Below are 17,873 nucleotides of genomic sequence, written 5' to 3' on the forward strand. Positions count from 1 at the left end.
GAGAAATTGTCCACAGTTTAAGCCGACATAAAAAATTCATAAAAAATAGTCGTACCCACCAGAATTGCGTATTATTTGAATGAAATATTTGAAAAATGATTATTTAAATAGTATATCATCTCATTCGACTCGGTATTATCTTGAAATAATGTAATGTGAATTTAGTTCTTCAAGTAAATGTTCGTTTTTTATTTATTTCATTATTTGATGACTAAATAAAATAAATTTTGATTTCATTTGTATTTTGTATTTGTTTCTACAAACAACATTTATTCAAATAGTTTTTTTTTTCTATTGTATAAATTTCACCTTCTACTATGTGTAAGCGAAAACACGTTGAATTCGAACCTAACGCGTTCGTCAGGTCACCAACCGTCAGCCTAAGACAAAAATTGCATCGCCCTGACAATAAAAGCAAAAATTGTATCGCTTAACGGCCAAGTTCGCGGGGTGGCAACGAGCAGTTAGCGACCTTTGAGAAATACATACATTTTTAAAAACAGCTGTTACCTTTATTGAATCTTTAGACTCCACGTTTCCTACGAATTCTCTCATATATGATTATTTGTTATTTCTTTTCATTTATGTATTCATTCAAATAAGGATTATTTTCAATTGATTTATTTGATTTAGATCCTAGGCAACTCTTTACATAAGTTATTTCAAATTATTATTTTCATTTTTATTCCAAATAAAATTTGCCCAATCCTGCGATCCTCTTAGTCTCGTTTTAAATCATAAAGCTTTTACTTTGAAACCTGTAGATCTATTTTTTTGGATGACTTTGCATCACAAATTCAAACATGTGTTAAAATCATTAAATAACTTTTAGGTGAACTTTTAAATATCTAGCTACCTAGGATGACAACGAATATTCTTTTTTTGAGCTTATAAGACATCCAAAGGTGACTACCACATATAGAACGCGGCTTATTGTTAGAAGAATGCTTCAGGAGTCATATCATCAGCAATGAAGCTAGTGTATTAAGTTTAAAATAGCCCTTTAGAACACCTATAAATCGTATAAAGCGGAAAAAGGTAAATTGTAAATCAAAGTTATAGCAAAAATTCTATATTAACCACAAGCTCGGCATGAAAGTTGTAGAGACACGGATTGAAGGTTGAAATGCTGGTTGGATAATTTCTAGGCTTGACGTAGAGAAGCGCGGAGCGTGACTGTAGATAGATAAGGAAAGGTTAGTTTGCTACGATTGATTCTCATAAAAACTAATAAAAATACGCATGTACTTTGATCACTGATCGAGTACTATTATTGTGGTTCTGTAGGTTACACGAATCAAAGAATGCAAATGAGATACGTTAAAAGTGATTAGTGAGACGATTAGTGAGAAACAGTGAGATAAAGCAATTGATGAATTGCATGTCATTGTAGTAGGAAGAGAAACAATGACTCTCTCTTTCATTCAGTATCACATTCTACTACACAAATTTTACATTTTCGGCTAATAACTTTGTGCTTACAACTATATTCTACATATTCAAAATCTACATATTCTACATATTCAAAACTACCAATTAAATCCCTATTTCTTTCAATGTTTTCTCTCTACATATGTATGTGCGCAGCAAGCATTTTGTGATGCGTGCAAGGTGCGGGAAACAGAATGAACTTCTGACTTACAAATTTGAGCTGGATAAGTATCTGGTAGTCAATTTTGTTACTGGTGGGAGTATTCCATTTGATACATCGCGGACAAAATTGGTCTAGTAATGTAACTTGAGCATTTTATGTATGTGAACAAAATATTAACACTAATTCAGTAATGAAATTTTTGTATTCTTGATTTTTTGTTCTAAATTAAACTTATATTAACATATTTGTGATAATATGAATCCAGGATTGACATATTTTCTAATTAAGAACAGACATTACACCTATAATTGTTATAAACATTTTTTTTACTAAACTCTGACCAGTGTGTTCATGGAATAAAAAAAAGAAGCAAACATGCTCTAAATTATATCATACCTATTTGATCTTACTTCAATCAAGAAAGATTCACACATTGTAAAAATTATGTTAGATTGGTTGCATTTGTAAATTTTATTAAAGTAAGAAATAAAAATAAAAAGGTTTTATTGTTGTATTAGTCTCATGTTTTGCTTAATTATTTCGATACTCGCATTTTTTCTTTTATTCACTCTATTCTGCTCGAACATAGTTCGAACGTAAACCGTATCTACATTAGGAATCTTCATCTACACCATTTCTCGATAAGTAGTTACTTTAGATTTTGACCTCGAGCATGTATTCAATGTTTACTCCATATATATTTATATGTAAGTACTTCAATACCGTCTAGGATAGACAATGCTTTTGACCTCGTTCGATCTACGACCACTGGATACAATCCTTGCAGAACCTGAAGCTGATAGTTAATAATATTACATTACAATATATTGGGATCTTCTATTTTTAGACGAGGTAAAGCAAATAATAATATAAGTATATTAATATATGTAAATGTGGGATGGGGAATTCTGGGAAAGGACCTGGAACTTTCTCCAATGCCCAACAATCGTCGCCTGCTAAGTGTCATTTGTTTAGCAAAATTAGGCCTGCGACCTGGAAATATTTCGAGCAGACAAGATTTTTAGTCAGAGAATAGCGAGTCGTGAAGGTGTAAAGACTTAGAAAGCAACGAGTCGCGAGAGTGTTCAGGTCTAGAGGGAAAAGTAGCGAAGTTAAAAGAGAATATAGAGAGTGTAGCGAGTTTTAATCTTTCCTGTCACCGTACTATTAAGGCTTCTCTTTCCATCAATTTCCCAATTAAATGAAATTTTTAACTTTATTTAACAACGTCATTAAAATATCCTTTATATCAGTTCCTATATAAGGAGTATAATGGAAAATTATAGACATTTTTTTTTTTATCTCCAAGAGCCTTCACAATTTGTTCAGCAAAGACATTCTATGAATTATAGTATCGGGTGTGGTTTTTTAGCACGTAGATATTATCCCTATGGAGAACATCTGTTGAGACTTGGTGTCATTAGGATAGATTCTTTGGATGCTTCCTACGCAGTCTGCGAGGTAGACTAGTTACATATAATTTTTTTGCTGAGTCGTTGGGGTGATTGTTTATTCTTTTTTTATATCTGTCGCAGCGGCTGGTGATTTCGTCGGTAACTGTTTTAATTTTGAGGCCCTTCCTGATTTCGTCATTTCGAACATACCATTGAGTATTGGTTACTGTTCTAAGGATTATAGATTGTATTGCCTCAAGTTTAGCAATGTGGCTTTTGGCAGCCATACACCAAATCTCGATGCCGTAGGTCCAGATAGGTTTTATAATTGTTTTGTATATTAAAAGTTTATTGTTAAGACTTAGTTTCAATTTTTTAGGCGTAAGCCAGTACATGTTTTTCCTCTTAATACGAATTTAGTCGATTTTACGGCGTATATGTTGTTTCTATGTTAATTTTGAGTCCAAGTGTAATCCCAGATATTTAACCGATTTGTTTGTTTGTGGTACGGGAATGTTGTTAAGTTTTATATTAGAAACAGTACCTTTCTTTTAGGTAAAAGTAATGTGCTTACTTGTCCGTGTTTACTTTTATTTTCAATCGGTGTAGCCATTCTAGTTTTTCGATGTGTTTTTGTAAGATATTTATCTCTGCTGTTGGGTCATTGTGGGCGGATAATATAGCTATATCGTCTGCGAATGTAAATGTATCGGTTTCGCTCGTGGTTTGAATATCTGATGTACATATTGTTTGCAAGAATGGGCCAAAAACACTATCCTGTGGGACATCTGCTTCTATGTCATAGATGTCAGAATACTCATTTTTATGCTTAACGAAAAAGGTTCTTTGCTTTAAGTAGGTTTTGATGAGTTTATAGTAAGGTCTAGGAAATTTTTGACCAATTTTGTGTAATAGACTCTCGTGCCAGACTTTGTCAAATGCCTTTTCTATATCTAGAAAAAGAGCCGTACAGTATTGCTTGTGTTCGAGAGCATGGGTAATCTTGTTTGTAAGTCTGTGTATCTGCTCTATTGTTGCGTGTTTGTTTCTAAAACCAAATTGATGTGACGGTATTAAGTTTTGCTCTGTAGTTATCTTTTTCATTCTCGTTAGTATTATTCTTTCCAATATTTTCGATAGTGTGGGTAGCAGAGAGATAGGTCTATAGAATGATGGCAGGTGTAGATTTGTATTGGGTTTATGTAGCAGGATAATCTGTGCTATTTTCCAATTAATGGGGAAGTATTGGGTTTCTAGTATAGCATTAAAAATTATGGTTAACATTCTGACAGATTTAGGTGGGAGTTCTTTGATGATTTTTCCATTAATTAAGTCTGGGGTTTTTTTTAGTTGAGATGTTAGCAATAAGATTTTTAACTTCTTTGATGGTGGTTCTTGAGATTTCTTGATTGTAGTCGGTACTTATCAGGACTGTAGATCTTGTGCTATTGTGTTTGTCGTTAGATTGGAAGGTATTGTATAAGTGTTCGGCAAAGATTGTAGCTTTTTCGAAGATATTTCTTGCCCGTCAGGCTTCTTGATAGCGGGAGACAGTGTGGTAGGTCTTTCGAACTGTTTGGTGGCTTTCCATAGTGAATAGTTCGTATCTTCGTTGGGAGAAAGGTTACGGATGTATGAGTAAAATTTGTCATTGCAATGTTGCAGTATTAGCTGCTTCACTTCTTTAGTGATTGCGTTCAGTCTTTATTGAAAGGGTTTCTGCTTTTGCTACTTGTATTTCAGATTACGTTTGAGCTTAATTTTTTTGAATGATGTGATCTGGATATGAGTTAAATGGTCGTTTACATTTTACTAATTTAGTAGACATCCATCCTGCCATTTGAATAAGATTAGTAAAATTAGTCACAGCTGATTCTATTTGTTCGGGGTTAGTGGTATATTGCAGTTTATGTTGTCTTCTAAGTAGTTTTTAAAGTGTGGCCAGTTAGTACTATTGTTGCATAATATTGTCATTTTTTGAGTGAATACTAGTTGGTGAAGATAGTCGAGTAGAATCGGTGAATGATCCGAAATGAGATCGAAACAGGAATATACTTGGAAGTGGGCTTTATTTAACTCTTTGATTATACCGAAGTCTAGTAGCTCTAGTGATTTGTCGTGTGCAGCCAATAAATTGGTTCATTGGTTGTTAGTGTATCTAGGGATAGTGTTCGTATGGTTTATTCTAATGTTTTTTCTCTGGGTGAGTTTGTTTTAGAACCCCATAAAATGTTCTTGGCGTTGAAGTCGCCACCGGCAATGAATTTGTTTCCCAGACTTTGAAAGAAGTTTGTGAATTGGTGTAGAGAGATTTTCTGCTTTGGAGGGCAGTAGACTGCAGCCAGCGTGAGTTTGTATTGTGTTGTGTTGATTGTTACTGAAGTAGCTTGTATACACATGTGTGCTATTGAAGTTTGTAGGAAATGTTTGATGTCGTTTTTTATGATTACAGCTGTTCGACCACGAGCCTTACCAGTTGGGTGTTAGTGGCGTATATTGTAGAATGGTATTTTCGTATAGTTTTTATCTGTTAGATGGGTTTCTGCTACAAGCATTATATCGATTTTATTGCTGCTTAGAAATGTTTTTAATTCAGATAATCTTTGATGTAGCCCGTTCGCGTTCCAAATAGCGATTTTTAAATTATTGTCCATTATTTTGATTTGTTAGTGAGCACGTTCATAAGTAGTTCTATCAATAAGTTGATTTGTTTTGATTGTTCTTTTAACAGTTGTGATTGTTCTATCATGATAGAGATGGATTCAGCATTTTTTGCAGTTTGCAATAGTAATTTTTTAATTTCAGACGTTTCTGATGTTGGTTCATGTACTGTAAAAGATTGTGTTTTGTTTTGTGTTATGTCAACGTAGGAAATTGTTCGTGGGAACGAGTGACTGTGTGTAGTGTTAATGTTAATGTTACTTTCGATTGTTAATCTGAGCTGGTGGAGTGGCAGTATCTGTGATTCTTTGGGCTCTAAGTGTAGGGTATAGTTTTTGCTGTAGTTGTTTTCTTATTATACATCCCTTGTAGTTGGCGGGATGATTTCCCTTACAGTTGTAGTATTTTACTTTGTTTATTTTGCCTGATGTTGGGCAGTTTGAGGTGAGGCGCGTGCCAGCACATTTTACGCATGCAGGATTTCTAAAACAGTAGATCTTTTTATGACCGTAAACTTGGCAACGTATGCATTGTGGTATATCTCTCTTGGTTTTCGGCGATTCAAATGTAATGATGGTATTAAGGAGCTTATTAATTTTATATATATCCTTATTATTCTCAGGCTCTAATTCGATGAAGAAAAGCTGTAGCTGTTACTTGGTGCAATGTTTAATTATATTTTTGATCTGTCTTACCTAGTGGCCGAGATCTTTCAATTCGGTGAAAATATCATTAATATTTGTTTTCGGATGTATACTTCTCAGTATCGCTTTATAACTTCTATCTTTTTTCAACTGATACGTACAGAAGTTCACGTTCTTCTCTTTCAGGGCTAACACGATTTTACTATACATTTCAGTTGTATATGCTTGTATTTTGATATGGTTGTCTTTTAATTGTTTTAGTGAATAGTTATTATCTGCTGTTTTCTTAAGGAGTTCATGTAAGGATTCAATAATTTGAACTTCGACATGAATAGGAGGAGGTTTTGGTGTAACTACCTTTGGCACAGTGACATCCATGGGCTCTGTCGTTTCATTGATTTTCTGCGTTAATAAAACTAAATGTATTGGAAAGGGGTATATCGGTTAACTATTTGTTCTGTTGCATATCTGGGTTGTCTTCGGGTGTGTTATGTGGTATTATCTTACGTTTGTTGTTAGTGTTAGTCTCCCGCCTATCACTCGATTCTTTATCATCATCCGTTTTATCGTTGTATACACCATTTTTACTTATGGTAAATTTGCCATAGCTTTTGATAATTTTAAATAGAATTTTGTCTGTTTCTGCCATTTGTCATGATGAACTTGCCAGCAAGCTAGTTCAACAGATCTCACGCACTCACACTCCTGGTTAGGCACAATGAACACTCACAAACACAATTAAGAATTCACTTGTCATAAATTTCGTCCGTTCAAGTCCGTTCAGGTCCGTTCAGATTCGTTCAAGTCGGCTGCTTAAGCGAGACGGGAAAATTATATAGAATATCAATACTAGAATAAGAGTAAAGAATAGTAATTCTAAGAATATAAATGAGAGTACTGACTTTCGTGCAAATTGTTTTATTATGTCATACGATAACCATCTAGTTACATCACTTTCAGTTGATAGAATGATTAGAAGTAATAGTCGATTCTGGAGTATTCTATTTATTTTGGTTATACACGGACAATATTTTTGGTCCAAATTGTAATTGTAATAGTTCGTTGATGCCAAAAATCAAGGTTATTTTTCATGGAAATGAATAGTTTTCGAAATATTTGCAAAAAACTGTCGATATCACTAAATTGAATCCCATTCATACACGCGTATCCGTAACATAACACAATCATATTCGTCACGTTCTCCGATAAAAATAAAAGAAAAAATGAGTTAGTTTCATTTCATTGGATCGCTAAATATTTAAACTGTTGCAATTTTATAAAAATCATAGAACAATAAATCTGAGTTCACTTCAAAGATCGAAGCCTCTACTTTCAAAATGTATCATTCATTTTATTCTAAAATATTTTTATACGTTACACAGCAAATGAAGATACCTCTCTTCTATTATAAATTATTACACTATATAAAAACATTGAAAAAATTTTTTCATGACTAGTTCCACCATGATCTTGATTGAATCTTCCTCTTTCTTCAAAGATTGAAGCTTCCCTCTTATAAAAAGACTCTCTAAAAGATGATGTACAATTTTTTTTCGCCCTTTCCTTCTATTGAACAATTTTGTGAACATACTACTGTATTAGTCTCGTTATAAAATTCAGTAAATTATTCCCAAAATTTTGTTTATTGAAATCTCAAAAATTAACAAAGATCCGCTAAAATTTTATATTCAGGATCCTCTACCCCTCCTGCCTTCCTTTAAAGTTTCATTTCATTCTGATGTATAGATGACCGCACTACAGTCTATATAAATCGAATGAAATGAAATTTTGAAAGAATCAAGGAGAAGGAGAGAAAATCAGAATGTAAAATATTAGTTGCGAGTTTTTATTAGTTTCTGAGACACTAAAAATATTTCCGAACAGTATATTGAATTCTATCTACAGTAGAGACTCTTGTATCCGTACCCCCGTTATCCGAATACCCCAATATACGGACGTTCTATTATCCGGATGTTCTGTTATCCGCACAACGTTTCGTAGTGATGTTTATATACATGATATAATATATTTAGATGTACATAAATACTTTCCTCTGTTCGACCGGTTACGTAATCATATCAATTCAGTCTGAAGCTAGAAAACGTTTGTTTCTTGTCGTGAAAGATCAGCTCCTGGTCGCACAGTTAGTAACGAACGCATTACTGCACTTCTTTTTGCGAATGCTACCGGATGCCATCAATTTCTGATCATCGGAAAAAGCAAACATCCACGCTGTTTTAAACATATTAATATGAGTGTAATTCCAGTTGTTTATAAAAATCAGATGACCTGCTTGGATGAACAGTACCATTTTTGTTGAATGTTTTGAAAATATTTTTATACCAAAAGGTAAATTCAAAATATCAGAATAATTCAGAATAAATTCTTATTATTAATTCAGAATAAATTAAGAATATCAATTAAAAAATTATCACAGAGAAAAGACTCTTTGCTGGTAGACAATGTTAGATCGCATTCTACATGTGATATTCTGAACCAGAAGGACGAATTTATAAAAGTTATGTTTTTGCCACCTAATGTAACTTCAATCGTACAGACACTAGATCAAGGAGTAATTGAGTGCGTCAAACGACTATATAGAAAAGATTTACTTTAAAAACTTCTCTTTACGTTTTAATTGAATGAAGAGGGTGTGATAGAACAATATAAAAAATTCAATTCAAAAGACTGCTTTTACATGGTGGCAAATGCGTGGAGTAACAGTAAAAATACAACATTGAAAAGAGCATGGAGATAACTTTTAATATATGAAATTGAAGAAATTAGTGAACAAGAAAGAACAGTAGAAGCAGATATTGAAGAAGCTGTCACTAAATTGCGTAGAATACCAGGATATGATTGTGAGAGCGATGATGTAATGCAATGGTTTCAGTGCGATAAAGACTACAGTAGTGATGAAGACAACATAAATTTTACACAAATAGAAGCAGCAGACGAAAGTAACGATGAGGATTTGCCTTCTCATGTTGAAACATTTGAGTCATTTAAAAAACGACTCTGATGGTTTGAAGCACAACAGGAAAATAATTGTACGTAGCTACAATTCTACAATAAAAAATTTATGTGATTTAGCTGCTAAAAAGATATGGGACCCTTAAATGCTGAAAGAAAAAATGTCAATTTGTACTTGAGTAAATGAAGTTTAATTCAAGAGAAGTGATTGTTCTATTACCCGAAAATTTCATTATCCATTTTTGTCTCTCTGTTAGTTCGGATACGAAAGTCTCTACTGTATTCGTTACTATTTCAATCGCTTTCACTATAATAGAATTTGTTGCCCGGTGATGATAACACAATATCTATAAGATGCTCCATTTACAATCAGTAGATTGAACTTCGTTTTCGGGTATCATTTCTTTCTTTTTTTAATTCATTGGCTAGAAAGATAAGATTTGGCTTACAGACTTTTCACACAGCGATACTTGTATACACATTGTCTTATGGAGCATTTTGCATGACAATTAAGAATCGACGACAGCCTTTTCTTTCATAGAAATGTTTCTATAATATTTGTACCGGTAATTGTTCGATTTCGTATTGTAATACACGATATGATACATGCAGTCTTTTTCACGCGATATTGTATACGATTCCAATATCGTGCATATCGAGGTCTTCGGTCGTCGGCGATATTTCACGATGTCGATAATGAAAAAAAATTCAGTAATACATAGTATATAGAATCCACGTAGGAGAAGCATAAACACACGCTGAGAACTGCTGTTTCTAAAAGAGAAGGCTGCAGCCTTATGAAAAAAAAAAGAATGAACAATAGAAGAGACTGAACGAGCAATTTTAAGCGAGCTTTCAAACGACTTGGAAGAACTGAACGAATCATTGAACATATGTACATTGATTTTAAAATTATCTTTGCAATAACGCGATATATTAAAACAAATACATCGCATCATTGAATGTGAGATAGCACATAAAGACAGACTTGAGCATTATTAAAACCAAATATATTTGAAAAATCATTGAATAATTTAACATATCTTATATGGTTTGATGTTATTTAGAAATAATTTTGCATTGGTTTATTTGAATAAGAGATGGTTTTCCTTGAAATTATTTTACTATTTTATTATCAAATAAAATAATTTTTTATTTTATTATTTATTATAAATTTATTTTTGGAAATAAATTCCCCATAGTTTCTTTATTCTCTTGAATAAACTACAATTTATACTGCGATTATTTATTACTCTACTTGAAGAAATTAATTTAAATTAAAATGATTTGCAAATCATTTATTTGGTTGGACTATATGAAGTTACTTTTCCTATGTTATTTTTAAAATAAAAATAATGAATTAATGAAAATGTTTCGTTATTTCAAATTTTTATTTAAATTTTTCCAATCCTGCATATGTAAATATGTGAGCCAACAAAATTATATGCTCGGACCGTCGCACCTATTCTTTCTTAGAATAAATATATCTGAAATAAAATTGGAAATAATGAAATAATATTTGAAATAGTAATTAAATATTCTTATTGAAATAAAATTTCATTTGAAAATTTATTTTATTTGATAGCGATACATACAAGTAATAAGTTGAAAATATTTACTTTACACGAATGGGATTTATGAATTGAAATAATAATTATTTAAGACGTATTAGAAATTGTATCAAAGGCGTATTATATTAAAACAATATTTCACGATTCGAAGCTTGCATTGATTATTTTAAATATTATTTTAGAGAGGAAACAAATAAAAATATAAAAAAAAAACAAATATTAATTAATAAAATATATATAGATTTATATATACATAATGAATGTTTGTATCTAATATGCATATTTTTAGTCTCAGTTTTTCGATGAAAAAGATGCATTTATTTAAAAAATAATTTACTATTTATACATGCATAATAGACATATTAGACTTCTCGATACTTAAAATAATTAATATATTCTATAAACATTTTTTGTTAATAGCTTTTTAATAAAAAACGAGTGATGGCTGAAACCTCTTGAATGTCACTGAGGAGAGCGTTCTTGATAGAATATGTGAAGTCTTAATGTCACCTCTAAACATAAGTTTTACCTTTATTAGAAATTTTATAGATGCAAAGTAGTGTATTTCTAGAGATTCAAATAATTTTTCATAAAATATATAAATATATAAATATATAAATAAAAGCTTGTGTACTCAAAAGTGTATTACGAAAACTTTCTATTTTTTTATTTAAATGTTTCTGATTGAAATTTTATGCTTTAATTTTCAGTATTTCTCGTATTAAAGTTACGTACATTACTTTTCAAGGTCTTTACTACCATCATATTTATATTTTACATGCAGTTAAATACAAAATAAACAATGTATTTCCAACGATAAAAAAAGGAAAAAGGTTTTTTCTGTAACAACTAAAATATCGAACACGAAATATTTAGACAGATTGGAGTATCGTAGTAATTTACATCGAAATTGCTTGCGATATAAGAAAATGTCTCAAGGTGAAAAAAGAATGGTAACAAGATTAGATGTTATTATTACAATTGAACGTATATAATATAATGTAAATGTAATGTAAATGTGTGTATATAAAATACACCGATTTTTTGTAATGGAATCGCATTTTTTAATATATCGATAGATACAAAAGAAAAGAAATACATTGACAGTAAATACTGCTTATGTCAAATATATACCTATTGTTTATTCAGGGCATACTGAATAATAAATTAAAAGAACATTAGAAGAATATATCCTAACCTATTTCAGCACAGATACTTTTCTATATACAATAACGAATTGTGTCAATCAACGTATTGCGTTAAAGGTCGTGAAATTATTGTTGTTCCACTTTATTTAAANAACAGAATACAATGCAATCACAAAAATTGAAATCTTGAAATTCAAACTTAAAATTAGTTGGTAATTCAAACTCAAAATTAGATCTGTGGTAATTCTTTTAGACAAATCTCGACCAATCCAGAAATTTAGGATCACGCTATGGTGATCATGATATTGTGATAATTTTGATCATACTCTACATGTATATGTATAATGAATAGCATAACTGAAGTAATAAACATAGATATAATGAACAATTGTCGATATTTTAAACTATTATAACAGTTGTAATTTTGTAAAAAAGAACCATATAACAATTATCTTGACTTAACTTGCTCAAACTTAGATAGAGTTTTACACGAATTTACATTCTCATTTTCTCTACTTTGATAGATCTGAGTTCGTCTTTCTTAAAGACTTCATCGTATAAGTGGGAAAGTGAACATACCTCTATTTTCCAAAATTGTAAAAATTCAAATGTCTTTAATAACAAATTTTTTGTAACCCATTGTTAACTTAAAGATCGATGTTTTCCTTCTGAAATATGGCGTATAATTTTTTTTCACTGATTTTATTGAACTTTGAATGTTCAGACGATTAAATGTCGAAATTTCTTGAATTTTTGTAGCTTAACCTTCAAGATTTTGATGAGTCTAATCATGAAAAAATCTTTTCAATGTTGTTAAAAACGCTTGAGTTTTTACAGTTTTAAATAAAATAGATATTTGAAATAAAATAGATATTTGGATGAGAAAATATCCAACCATTCTTCTCTCACACCAACATCTTAAAAAAAAACAATCTCAGGATTGTGAAAATAGAAATTGTGCTTGCTTCAAAATGAAACCAAATGGATTTTTGTATGATTTTGTTTTACGAAATTATAATAATTTAAAATTTTACCATTATTGATTCAGTTACGCTCTCCACTCTATATTCTTTAATTTAATTTAATGCTTAATTTAACTCGTTTTATATAACCAGTAATTTAATATATTTTGTAAGCATCTTTGTCTTATAAAACTTAATGAGTCCGACTTTCTTTGACGCATTCAGTGTCTGTTATAAACATTACAGTAATTCCATTACAAAGAGAATTATTCTTACAATCTGTAATTCAAAACTCTAAACGACAATTTTACATAATAAATATTTGCGTATTTTTAGTTTTTATAGCAAATTATTTTAATAAATTTGAAAATTAGATAAACTGTCAAGTGGAAGCCAAACTTGCCTGTTTTCTATGTTACTATAAATTTTTAAATTTAGATGACTTTAGAAACCTAAATTATATAGAAAGAATTTGGAGAGAACTTTGATATTTACAATTTATATAGCGTTCCTCCTTATGTAAAGCATGACAGTACTTATTGGTACGTATATCAGGAAGGTAAAAACTGTTAAGAAATACGTCTTAGATAGTTATCATTTCCAAGTTAAGAAAACATGTCTCTTGCCTGTACGTTATCTTCAAATAGTACACGGGCACGAAAAAATACGTACTTTCTCTGAAAACTGGAGTATAAAAATTGCGAATATCGGTTTCCTAACATTAAAAGTAACAACGTGCTCAAACATACAAATCGTGCAATCAATCATCCTCAATAAAAACCAACAATGCAACGATGTCTCGTAGCGTTTCTGCTTGCGGTTGTGTTCATCAATATTTGTAAGTATCCTACTTTGTTTCAGACTATTTGCATTACGACTTAAATTTATTAATTTACTTCATTTAAAACATGCTTCATTCGTGTCAACTCAGACATTGGATTTTTATATTTGTTATAAATTTGCTTATTATATATATATATATATAGACTTAAATTTTATGATGGTTCCGAAGTCTATACGATCGATAGTATGTCATTTAGCAAATCATTTACTATTTGTTCCGATTGAAATATTTATTATGTTCTACTAATATTAAATGGATTGCGAATGTTTACATATTTATGAGAAATTACGGAATGCATATAATACAGAAAAATATAATAAATATATCCAAAGCATAGTGCTTTCTATGATATTTTACATGTAAATAACTTTTTACATCTTTAATTATGTTTTCGAAATATGAATTTGCATAAATGTCCTCAGTCGAATTATAATTATATGAGAGTATTCAAAATAATACATATACATATGCATGCGTGCGCGCGCGCGCGCGCGCGTGTGTGTGTGTAAATATGTGTGTATATATGTCCCTGCGTCGGTAGTACAGGTGAAGAGGAGGTACTACATGAAAGTCGATAATAAAGAATAAAATTTTTTCATTTGAGGCTTTGTTTTTAAGTAAATTGATTTTGAATATTTTCCGAATACGCGTGCAATTAACGACGGCGTACATGAATAAATCTTGATGCAGATGACACGTTATTTACAAACAGCATTAATATCATTCGTAATGTTGTTTAGTTATTAATTTTTAGTTATTAACTTCTGTTTATTTAAAATGTGTTTAGAAATGATTTTCGACTAATTTTTTCATGTATTGTAATCACCTCTTCGCTTATACTACTGACGCAGGGACATCCATATACGCCGTCGTTAAATACATGCTTACTTGAAGAATGTTCAAAGTCGATTTACTCGAAAACAAAGAAGAAATTTTATTCTTTATTTTTAACTTATTTTTTCATGTACAATCATCTTTACTTCACTTGTGAAGTGATATTTGAAGTAATATTTATCGACGCAGGGGCACCTTGTACATATATATGTATTCTATTTATTAGATTTACTTACAATTAGATTGTACATATGTATACGTTATATGTATATTGTTATGCAAAATATTTATTACTCTTAGAATATTCTGTTTCGTAATGCAATTTTTACTTTATGATTTTTATAAATGTTCGTGTTAAATTAGGTTCGCTCACACCAATATGTCCAGTAAATGAAGAATGAAACATTTGTGGGCAATTCTGTGAACCAGCTTGTGGTCCTCTAGCTACGCCTTCAATAATTTGCCACGAAATAGTGAGTATTCGAAATTATTTTGAGTTGTTCTCATTTACTTAGCATTCAGATACGTGTCCAATTGAGAGTATATTTCGAAAGTTATTTCTTTCAAAAGATATTACTCTCAAACATTTATTCGAAGAGGCTGTATATCTTAAAAATTTACACGAAGAAGCAAAATGTAGGAAATTGGTAGGAAATTCAAGTGTATTAAATCGCAATAAAGTTATTTCTGTTTCTATAATAATAATATCATCAATTTACATACATTTTTTAAAATATTTATGGAATTACTATAATCCAATGATTTTCTTTTCTTTTCAATTGAATTCGATTTATTACCAACACACTTGATTTATATCGTTGAATTATATTTTACATATATTTAAAACAATTTAAAACTGTCTAAATATTGACGTTTGATAGTACATATCGTAACATACCATTTTATTTCATTGGTATTGAAGGAAAAGATTATAGAAAACAATAATACAGTCAGGATAACACTAAAAGACAAGAATATATATCAAAAAACACTGAAAGACATATTTGTTATTATACATATGATGTTATTATATATATTTCATATTTAGTACATAAAAATATTTTCTTGTCTCATTGTATATCACAGAAGTTTAAGATATTATGAATATATTGTGAAATATAAAATATAGATATAATTCACTTTCGAGTGTGAAATTTTTGCTTTTATACATACAAAAGCGAAAAATTTGGGCGCGCGAACGGAACGCAATTTGGTTAAGAAAAATAAATAAGAGAAACTATAAAAATAATAACAGAAGAATACCTCCGATTCACTGAATTAGCTTACGTATTTGACACTAATATAAATCTTTCCAGATCTGCAATAAGAATTTGATCGGTGGTTGTCGGTGTATCAATGGAACTTTCAGAAATCAAGACAATGTTTGTGTACTGCCATTGTTAACTTATGATCAATAGATTTAATCATAGATGGAATGATTTTTTAATCATAAATAAATTTCTATCAATAAAGAATTTTATCAATAAAGAATTTTCCATATTTAAATAGATTTATTTTAATGTCCCTACCAGATCACATCGAAGCGAATTTTTCGTACAATCGAAACCATTTTTTTCATTGACATTACTTAATGGAACATCGACATTGAACGAAACAGTTACACAGTTAGATTGCGAATTATGTATTCTTTCATAAATTCTGACACACTCAGAAATCTTGATAACACTTGGGAACTTCTTCCGACCCTATGTATTTCCTCAGATTTCCGACAATTTGAGGATTTGTCACACCTCTACCATTCGAATACCTGCAATTGTATAATGTGACAAAAGTGATTGTTGAGTTATCCGAAAATTTCATTAATCGAATACTTTTCTTAATTTCCAAATTTACTATTCATTCATATAAAACTATAAACGTATAAATCTAACATTTTTTCAAACACTTCAAAGGAATACACGAAATTTCGTGGACATTTTTTGTATAAAGTAAAAATGAAGGAAGTATTCTCTGCAGAACTTTTATTGGAACTTGTCCTTACAATTATTAAATTACGTCAAAATGAACCAAGAGTCACGATATCGTTTCTACATAAAGGTAATAAATTGGTAATGTGGAATTATAAAAGGATATATTGAAAATTAAATCCTAATACACAAAAAATAATTTTGCAAATATTTCTTTTATTTTTAATGTACAATTTGATATCAGTTTAAATTATAAATTTGATCTTTTGGTATTTGATTTGTATAAATATAAATATTTAATAAATATTTAAACAAACTTGAATTTGATTTTATTGTTTTATATCTACCTAAATGTGCATTGAATAAAACAATGTATATATATATTTTCGACCTGTAATATGATAAGAAAACGAACGTCCGATATTCGAAAGAATGTCCGTTAGTTTTTACAAAATTCAAAACAATTGTTTTTTTCAGTATCTCTTATTTTATATTATAAATAGAGATTATACAGTAGAAATTTCGTGAGGTTGTATATTCATGTCGCGATTCTATAAATAAGAGAAAGTTTCGGCTTTGAATCTCTTGATTTTGATACATACGATATTTTTTGAGATAATTTTTCAATTATAGATCATACAAAATCATGTCGATGTAATTTCGAACTTTTAATTGCAATTTGGATTTGAAATTTAAATATTTTTTAATAATGTATAAAATAGTATAGCACAGACCAATAATAGGACCTAAAATGAAAGCTGTTATGTTAAGCCAAGTGAAAAAAATGATTAATTCGTAAAACATTTTCTGTGAAAGTGTTTTTAAAGTCAAGCTACAAATTTAAACTGCAGTGTTCAAAAGATTGAGAAATGTTGATATATGATATTAATAGTATAATACATATTACAGTTTAATAGTAGAAGAAATGCAACATATTTCGAGCTTTTTTTATAGCTTTTTTTTCTGAAAAATTATTACAATGAATGGAAACAAAAACAACTCGTCGTGTTACTTCAAATGTCGGATTTATGTTCCTCAAACGCTCAAAATTCGTTGACTTTTTCGATTGCTATTCTTTGGGGATTATTTGATATCTTCGGAATGCTTATTATATTCTGAATTTAGAAAAGGTCATTTTTAATGAATTGATATTAATCTACATTGACATAGATCGATTATCATTCTTCTTCATGACAATTCAAAACCTGGTACTTCACAAACTATTGTATAGAAACTTCCAGGCAGAAAGTTAGATAACGAAATTCTCACTCTCTATTTCCTAGATCTATCTCTAACAGGTTTTCATCTTTTCAGAAATTT

At 30.1% G+C, this 17,873-nt stretch overlaps 1 long non-coding RNA gene across 1 annotated transcript; it reads left to right on the forward strand.

Moving 5' to 3' along the window:
- Nucleotides 1–13,569: 13,569 nt before the first annotated feature.
- LOC122535623 lies at nucleotides 13,570–16,087 on the forward strand. The gene is made up of 3 exons (XR_006308223.1): nucleotides 13,570–13,785; nucleotides 14,989–15,098; nucleotides 15,942–16,087. It is a non-coding gene; the product is annotated as an uncharacterized LOC122535623 (long non-coding RNA).
- The last annotated feature ends 1,786 nt before the right edge of the window (nucleotides 16,088–17,873 follow it).

Source organism: Frieseomelitta varia, unplaced genomic scaffold (assembly GCF_011392965.1).
Source record: "Frieseomelitta varia isolate USP_RPSP 00005682 unplaced genomic scaffold, Fvar_1.2 scaffold_745, whole genome shotgun sequence".
NCBI classification, from domain to species: domain Eukaryota; kingdom Metazoa; phylum Arthropoda; class Insecta; order Hymenoptera; family Apidae; genus Frieseomelitta; species Frieseomelitta varia.